Source organism: Oncorhynchus keta, unplaced genomic scaffold (assembly GCF_023373465.1).
Source record: "Oncorhynchus keta strain PuntledgeMale-10-30-2019 unplaced genomic scaffold, Oket_V2 Un_contig_1016_pilon_pilon, whole genome shotgun sequence".
Lineage (NCBI taxonomy): Eukaryota > Metazoa > Chordata > Actinopteri > Salmoniformes > Salmonidae > Oncorhynchus > Oncorhynchus keta.
In genome coordinates, this window is record NW_026277027.1 from 85,955 (window position 1) to 93,972 (window position 8,018).

At 42.7% G+C, this 8,018-nt stretch overlaps 1 long non-coding RNA gene across 2 annotated transcripts; it reads left to right on the top strand.

Annotated features, from left to right (window-relative positions):
- The first annotated feature begins 50 nt into the window (after positions 1-50).
- On the top strand, positions 51-2,332 carry LOC127916942 (uncharacterized). 2 transcript variants are annotated; one of them, XR_008096681.1, is made up of 3 exons: positions 51-131; positions 706-744; positions 2,175-2,331. It is a non-coding gene; the product is annotated as an uncharacterized LOC127916942 (long non-coding RNA). The 2 variants fall into 2 exon arrangements; XR_008096680.1 differs by lacking the exon at positions 51-131 and adding an exon at positions 156-307 and having other exon boundaries at positions 2,175-2,332.
- Positions 2,333-8,018: the final 5,686 nt, after the last annotated feature.

Here is an 8,018-nt window from a genome sequence, read left to right on the forward strand (position 1 = left end):
GGACTTTAGAAGTTCCAGTGGAAAATGGCGCCCGTTGTGACGGGGTAAGTGTTGAAATTCAGAGCAACAAATAAAAATAAAAAATATGAAGGAAAGAACCGTTTAAAAAGTTAACTTTCTTTGTTTTTTGGGTAACTTGAGTTTCCTAACCACTTTGTTACACTCGTTTTTGTTTACCAGATAGCTTTGAAAGTGCTTTTTTAAATTGGCGTCGCGCACTTATTGCTACTTTTGTGTCAATGTTAAGTGCGGTGTTAGCTAGCCACAACGAAAAGCTAGCCAACTAACTATCTCTTTTTATCCGCCAGTAATAATATATCTAACTATTTTATTTATTTTAGCTACATTTTATGTCCAGATCACCTAGTCATTATGTATTTGCTGAGTTCAATTAAACAATGTTTTTATATTTGTTCAATGTTGCCTATTTCATTTTTACTAATCATGTAAAGTAACAAAGACAGTATTAAGTCGCATTTGTCCGACAAAAAACTGGCAACAAAGTTAGTTTTTAACTTCACTGATTTGAACCGTTCACTATGCCACCTGCAGTATAATTCAAATATACTGTGTTTTTTTTTCATGGTAACACTCACCTGTTAATAGTCATGGTGTTTGCTAGAATTGTGACAACTTTATAATTAAACTTTATCTAGTATAATGTGGAGCTGATAGAAAAGTACCTTGTTTTGTTTTCTTCAACAGGAAGTTTGGTGAGCAAGCTCCACCGCAGCGCCTGACGAGGTAAGGAAACGTCCCCACCACACGTTTCATAACTCGTCAGTCTCATTTAAACGTGAGAAACATCCACCTCCACAGCGTTTGTATTACTACGGTGTAGAGCCACTTATCCACATTCATTTCTTCCACTTTGCCATATGATTTATTTTACACCCGTTTCTATATACACACACCATTCATACTGCAACTCAAGTGTCTAAGAGCATTTATTTATTTTTATTTAACCAGGCAAGTCAGTTATGAATATATTCTTATTTACAATGATGTCTAGGGGGGTTGTTAACTGCCTTGTTCAGGGGCAGAACCACAGAACTTTTTACCTTGTCAGCTCTGGGTTTCTGATTTAACAACCTAGGTTACTGGCCAACGCTCTAACCACTAGGCTACCTGCCTCCTCTAACCACTAGGCTACCTGCCTCCTCTAACCACTAGGCTACCTGCCTCCTCTAACCACTAGGCTACCTGCCTCCTCTAACCACTAGGCTACCTGCCTCCTCTAACCACCAGGCTACCTGCCTCCTCTAACCACTAGGCTACCTGCCTCCTCTAACCACTAGGCTACCTGCCTCCTCTAACCACTAGGCTACCTGCCTCCTCTAACCACTAGGCTACCTGCCTCCTCTAACCACTAGGCTACCTGCCTCCTCTAACCACTAGGCTAACCCTGGCTCTGTGTGGTCTATACCACTAGAATCTACCTGGCTCTGTAACCAAATCAAATCAAATTTATTTATATAGCCCTGGTACATCAACTGATATCTCAAAGTGCTGTACAGAAACTCAGCCTAAAACCCCTAAAACAGCAAACAATGCAGGTGTAAAAGGCACGGTGGCTCTGTACCCCTGGTGCCGCTATGTAGCTCTGTACCCCAGTGCCTCCTGGCTCTGTACCACTAGGTGCCTCTGCTCCTGTAGGCTACCTGTACCCTCTGTGCCTCTATGTAGCTCTGTCCTCTAATGTAGGCTCTGTGCCTCTATGTAGCTCTGCCTGCCTCTAATGTAGGCTACCTGCCTCCTCTGCCTCTAGGCTAGCTCTGTCCTCTAACCACTAGGCTACCTGTGCCTCTAATGTAGCTACCTGGCTCCTCTAACCACTAGGCTAGCCTGGCCTCTAATGTAGCTCTGTGCCTCTATGTAGCCTCCTGTGCCTCTATGTAGCCTCCTGTAACCACTAGGTACCTGCCTATGTAGCTCTAGGTACCCCTGCCTCTATGTAGCTCTGACTACCCGAGTGCCTCTAAGCTCTGGCTAGTGCCCTATGTAGCTCTGTACCCGAGTGCCTCTATGTAGCTCTGTACCCCGGTGAATCTCTGTAGCTCTACCCCAGTGGTTCTATGTAGCTCTGTACCCCAACTGTGAAGTTGTCGACAGAACGTTGTTGTTTGATTGTGTTAAATAAATGTTGTCTGAACGTTGTGTTTTTCCCCCTGTAGAGAGGCCATGAGAAACTACCTGAAGGAGAGGGGAGACCAGACCTTACTCATACTACACGCTAAAGTGGCACAGAAGTCTTATGGCAACGAGAAGAGGTCTGTATGAGAGAGAGAACGATATTCATGGTGTCTCTGTATGAGAGAGAGAACGATATTCATGGTGTCTCTGTATGAGAGAGAGAACGGTATTCATGGTGTCTCTGTATGAGGGAGAGAGAACGGTATTCATGGTGTCTCTGTATGAGAGAGAGAGAACGGTATTCATGGTGTCTCTGTATGAGAGAGAGAGAACGGTATTCATGGTGTCTCTGTATGAGAGAGAGAGAGAACTGTATTCATGGTGTCTCTGTATGGGAGAGAGAGAACAGTATTCATGGTGTCTCTGTATGAGAGAGAGAGAACGGTATTGATGGTGTCTCTGTATGAGAGGGAGAGAGAGAACGGTATTCATGGTGTCTCTGTATGAGAGAGAGAGAGAACGGTATTCATGGTGTCTCTGTATGAGAGAGAGAGAGAACGGTATTCATGGTGTCTCTGTATGAGAGAGAGAGAACGGTATTCATGGTGTCTCTGTATGAGAGAGAGAGAACGGTATTCATGGTGTCTCTGTATGAGAGAGAGAACGGTATTCATGGTGTCTCTGTATGAGAGAGAGAGAACGGTATTCATGGTGTCTCTGTATGAGATGGGAGAGAGAGAACGGTATTCATGGTGTCTCTGTATGAGAGAGAGAGAACGGTATTCATGGTGTCTCTGTATGAGAGAGAGAACGGTATTCATGGTGTCTCTGTATGAGAGAGAGAGAACGGTATTCATGGTGTCTCTGTATGAGAGAGAGAACGGTATTCATGGTGTCTCTGTATGAGAGAGAGAACGGTATTCATGGTGTCTCTGTATGAGAGAGAGAGAACGGTATTCATGGTGTCTCTGTATGGGAGAGAGAGAACAGTATTCATGGTGTCTCTGTATGAGAGAGAGAGAACGGTATTCATGGTGTCTCTGTATGAGAGGGAGACCGGTATTCATGGTGTCTCTGTATGAGAGGGAGAACGGTATTCATGGTGTCTCTGTATGAGAGAGAGAACGGTATTCATGGTGTCTCTGTATGAGAGAGAGAGAACGGTATTCATGGTGTCTCTGTATGAGAGAGAGAGAACGGTATTCATGGTGTCTCTGTATGAGAGAGAGAGAACGGTATTCATGGTGTCTCTGTATGAGAGAGAGAGAGAGAACGGTATTCATGGTGTCTCTGTATGAGAGAGAGAACGGTATTCATGGTGTCTCTGTATGAGAGAGAGAGAACGGTATTCATGGTGTCTCTGTATGAGAGAGAGAACGGTATTCATGGTGTCTCTGTATGAGAGAGAGAACGGTATTCATGGTGTCTCTGTATGAGAGAGAGAACGGTATTCATGGTGTCTCTGTATGAGAGAGAGAACGGTATTCATGGTGTCTCTGTATGAGAGAGAGAGAGAGAACGGTATTCATGGTATCTCTATGAGAGAGAGAACGGTATTCATGGTGTCTCTGTATGAGAGAGAGAACGGTATTCATGGTATCTCTATGAGAGAGAGAGTCTCTCTGTATTCATGGTGTCTCTGTATGAGAGAGAGTGTGTATTCATGGTGTCTGTATGAGTGAGAGTGTGTGTGTATTCATGGTGTCTCTGAGAGAGAGAGAACGGTATTCATGGTGTCTCTGTATGTTGAGAGAGTGTGTATTCATGGTGTCTCTGTATGAGAGTGAGAACGGTATTCATGGTGTCTCTGTATGAGAGAGAGAGAACAGTATTCATGGTGTCTCTGTGTGAGTGTCTGTAGTGCGTGTATTCATGGTGTCTCTGTAGTTGATTGTGTGTGTGTGTATTCATGGTGTCTCTGTAGTTGAGAGTGTGTGTGTGTATTCATGGTGTCTCTGTAGTTGATAGTGTGTGTGTATTCATGGTGTCTCTGTAGTTGATAGTGTGTGTGTGTGTGTGTATTCATGGTGTCTCTGTAGTTGATAGTGTGTGTGTATTCATGGTGTCTCTGTAGTTGATAGTGTGTGTGTGTGTATTCATGGTGTCTCTGTAGTTGATAGTGTGTGTGTATTCATGGTGTCTCTGTAGTTGATAGTGTGTGTGTGTGTGTGTGTATTCATGGTGTCTCTGTAGTTGATAGTGTGTGTGTGTGTGTGTATTCATGGTGTCTCTGTAGTTGATAGTGTGTGTGTGTATTCATGGTGTCTCTGTAGTTGAGAGTGTGTGTGTGTGTATTCATGGTGTCTCTGTAGTTGATAGTGTGTGTATTCATGGTGTCTGTAGTGGATTGTGTGTGTGTGTGTGTGTATTCATGGTGTCTCTGTAGTTGATAGTGTGTGTGTATTCATGGTGTCTCTGTAGTTGATAGTGTGTGTGTGTATTCATGGTGTCTGTAGTTGATAGTGTGTGTGTATTCATGGTGTCTCTGTAGTTGATAGTGTGTGTGTGTGTATTCATGGTGTCTCTGTAGTTGATAGTGTGTGTGTATTCATGGTGTCTCTGTAGTTGATAGTGTGTGTGTATTCATGGTGTCTGTAGTGGAGTGTGTGTGTATTCATGGTGTCTCTGTAGTGGATAGTGTGTGTGTATTCATGGTGTCTCTGTATTGGATAGTGTGTGTGTGTGTGTGTTCATGGTGTCTCTGTTGATAGTGTGTGTGTATTCATGGTGTCTCTGTAGTTGGGTGTGAGAGTGTGTATTCATGGTGTCTCTGTAGTGTGTGTGTATTCATGGTGAGTGTGTGTGTGTATTCATGGTGTCTCTGTAGTTGATAGTGTGAACATGGTGTCTCTGTATTCATGGTGTCTCTGTATGGTGTCTGATAGTGTGTGTGTATTCATGGTGTCTCTGTAGTTGATAGAGTGTGAGTGTATTCATGGTGTCTCTGTAGTTGATATGGTGTCTCTGTGTGTGTATTCATGGTGTCTCTGTAGTTGAGAGAGTGTGTGTGTATTCATGGTGTCTCTGTAGTTGATAGTGAGTGTGTGTATTCATGGTGTCTCTGTAGTTGATAGTGTGTATTCATGGTGTCTCTGTCTCTGTAGTTGTATTGTATTCATGGTGTCTCTGTAGTTGATAGTGTGTGTGTGTATTCATGGTGTCTCTGTAGTTGATAGTGTGTGTGTATTCATGGTGTCTCTGTAGTTGATAGTGTGTGTGTATTCATGGTGTCTCTGTAGTTGATAGTGTGTGTGTATTCATGGTGTCTCTGTAGTTGATAGTGTGTGTGTGTATTCATGGTGTCTCTGTAGTTGATAGTGTGTGTGTGTGTGTATTCATGGTGTCTCTGTAGTTGATAGTGTGTGTGTATTCATGGTGTCTCTGTAGTTGATAGTGTGTGTGTATTCATGGTGTCTCTGTAGTTGATAGTGTGTGTGTGTATTCATGGTGTCTCTGTAGTTGATAGTGTGTGTATTCATGGTGTCTCTGTAGTTGATAGTGTGTGTGTGTGTATTCATGGTGTCTCTGTAGTTGATAGTGTGTGTGTGTATTCATGGTGTCTCTGTAGTTGATAGTGTGTGTGTGTGTGTATTCATGGTGTCTCTGTAGTTGATAGTGTGTGTGTGTATTCATGGTGTCTCTGTAGTTGATAGTGTGTGTGTATTCATGGTGTCTCTGAGTGTGTGTGGTGTGTATTCATGGTGTCTCTGTAGTTGATAGTGTGTGTGTATTCATGGTGTCTCTGTAGTTGATAGTGTGTGTGTGTATTCATGGTGTCTCTGTAGTTGATAGTGTGTGTGTGTATTCATGGTGTCTCTGTAGTTGATAGTGTGTGTGTGTGTATTCATGGTGTCTCTGTAGTTGATAGTGTGTGTATTCATGGTGTCTCTGTATGATAGTGAGTGTGTGTGTATTCATGGTGTCTCTGTAGTTGAGAGTGTGTGAGTGTGTGTATTCATGGTGTCTCTGTAGTTGAGAGTGTGAGTGTGTGTATTCATGGTGTCTCTGTATGATAGTGTGTGTATTCATGGTGTCTCTGTAGTTGTATTCATGGTGTCTCTGTATGAGAGATAGTGAGAGAACGGTATTCATGGTGTCTCTGTAGTTGATAGTGTGTGTGTATTCATGGTGTCTCTGTAGTTGATAGTGTGTGTGTGTGTATTCATGGTGTCTCTGTTGATAGTGTGTGTGTATTCATGGTGTCTAGTTGATAGTGTGAACGGTATTCATGGTGTCTCTGTATGAGTGTGTGTGTATTGTATTCATGGTGTCTCTGTATGTGTGTGAGAGAACGTGTATTCATGGTGTCTCTGTATGAGAGAGTATTCATGGTGTCTCTGTAGTTGACGGTATTCATGGTGTCTCTGTATAGTTGATAGTGTCTCTGTAGTGTGATAGTGTGTGTGTGTGTATTCATGGTGTCTCTGTATGTAGTGTGTGATTCAGATAGAGTGTGTGTATTCATGGTGTCTCTGTAGTTGATAGTGAGTGTGTGTATTCATGGTGTCTCATTGATCTCTGAACGGTATTCATGGTGTCTCTGTGTGAGAGTGGTGTGTATTCATGGTGTCTCTGTAGTTGATAGTGTGTGTGTATTCATGGTGTCTCTGTAGTTGAGAGAGTGTGTGTGTATTCATGGTGTCTCTGAGAGTTGATAGTGTGTGTGTGTTCATTCATGGTGTCTCTGTAGTTGATGTGTGTGTGTGTATTCATGGTGTCTCATGGTGTATTCATGGTCTGTAGTTGATAGTGTGTGTGTGTGAACGGTATTCATGGTGTCTCTGTAGTTGATAGTGTGTGTGTGTGTGTATTCATGGTGTCTCTGAATGGTGTATTCTCTGTAGTTGAGTGTGTGTGTGTGTGTATTCATGGTGTCTCTGTAGTTGAGTGTGTGTGTGTGTGTGTATTCATGGTGTCTCTGTAGTTAGTGTGTGTGTGTATTCATGGTGTCTCTGTAGTTGTGTGTATTCATGGTATTCATGGTGTCTGTAGTTGATAGTGTGTGTGTGTATTCATGGTGTCTCTGTAGTTGATAGTGTGTGTGTGTATTCATGGTGTCTCTGTAGTTGATAGTGTGTGTGTATTCATGGTGTCTCTGTGTGATAGTTGTAGTGTGTGTATTCATGGTGTCTCTGTAGTTGATAGTGTGTGTATTCATGGTGTCTCTTGATGTGTGTGTATTCTGTGTTAGTCTCTGTAGTTGATAGTGTGTGTGTATTCATGGTGTCTCTGTAGTTGATAGTGTGTGTGTGTATTCATGGTGTCTCTGTAGTTGATAGTGTGTGTATTCATGGTGTCTCTGTAGTTGATAGTGTGTGTTCATGGTGTCTCTGTAGTTGATAGTGTGTGTGTATTCATGGTGTCTCTGTAGTTGATAGTGTGTGTGTGTGTGTATTCATGGTGTCTCTGTAGTTGATAGTGTGTGTGTATTCATGGTGTCTCTGTAGTTGATAGTGTGTGTGTGTGTGTGTGTTTCATGGTGTCTCTGTAGTTAGTGTGTGTGTATTCATGGTGTCTCTGTAGTTGATAGTGTGTGTGTGTGTGTATTCATGGTGTCTCTGTAGTTGATGTGTGTGTGTGTGTATTCATGGTGTCTCTGTAGTTGATAGTGTGTGTGTGTGTGTGTGTGTATTCATGGTGTCTCTGTAGTTGATAGTGTGTGTGTGTGTGTGTGTGTGTATTCATGGTGTCTCTGTAGTTGATAGTGTGTGTGTGTGTGTGTATTCATGGTGTCTCTGTAGTTGATAGTGTGTGTGTGTGTGTATTCATGGTGTCTCTGTAGTTGATAGTGTGTGTGTGTTCATGGTGTCTGTAGTTGATAGTGTGTGTGTATTCATGGTGTCTCTGTAGTTGATAGTGTGTGTGTGTATTCATGGTGTCTCTGT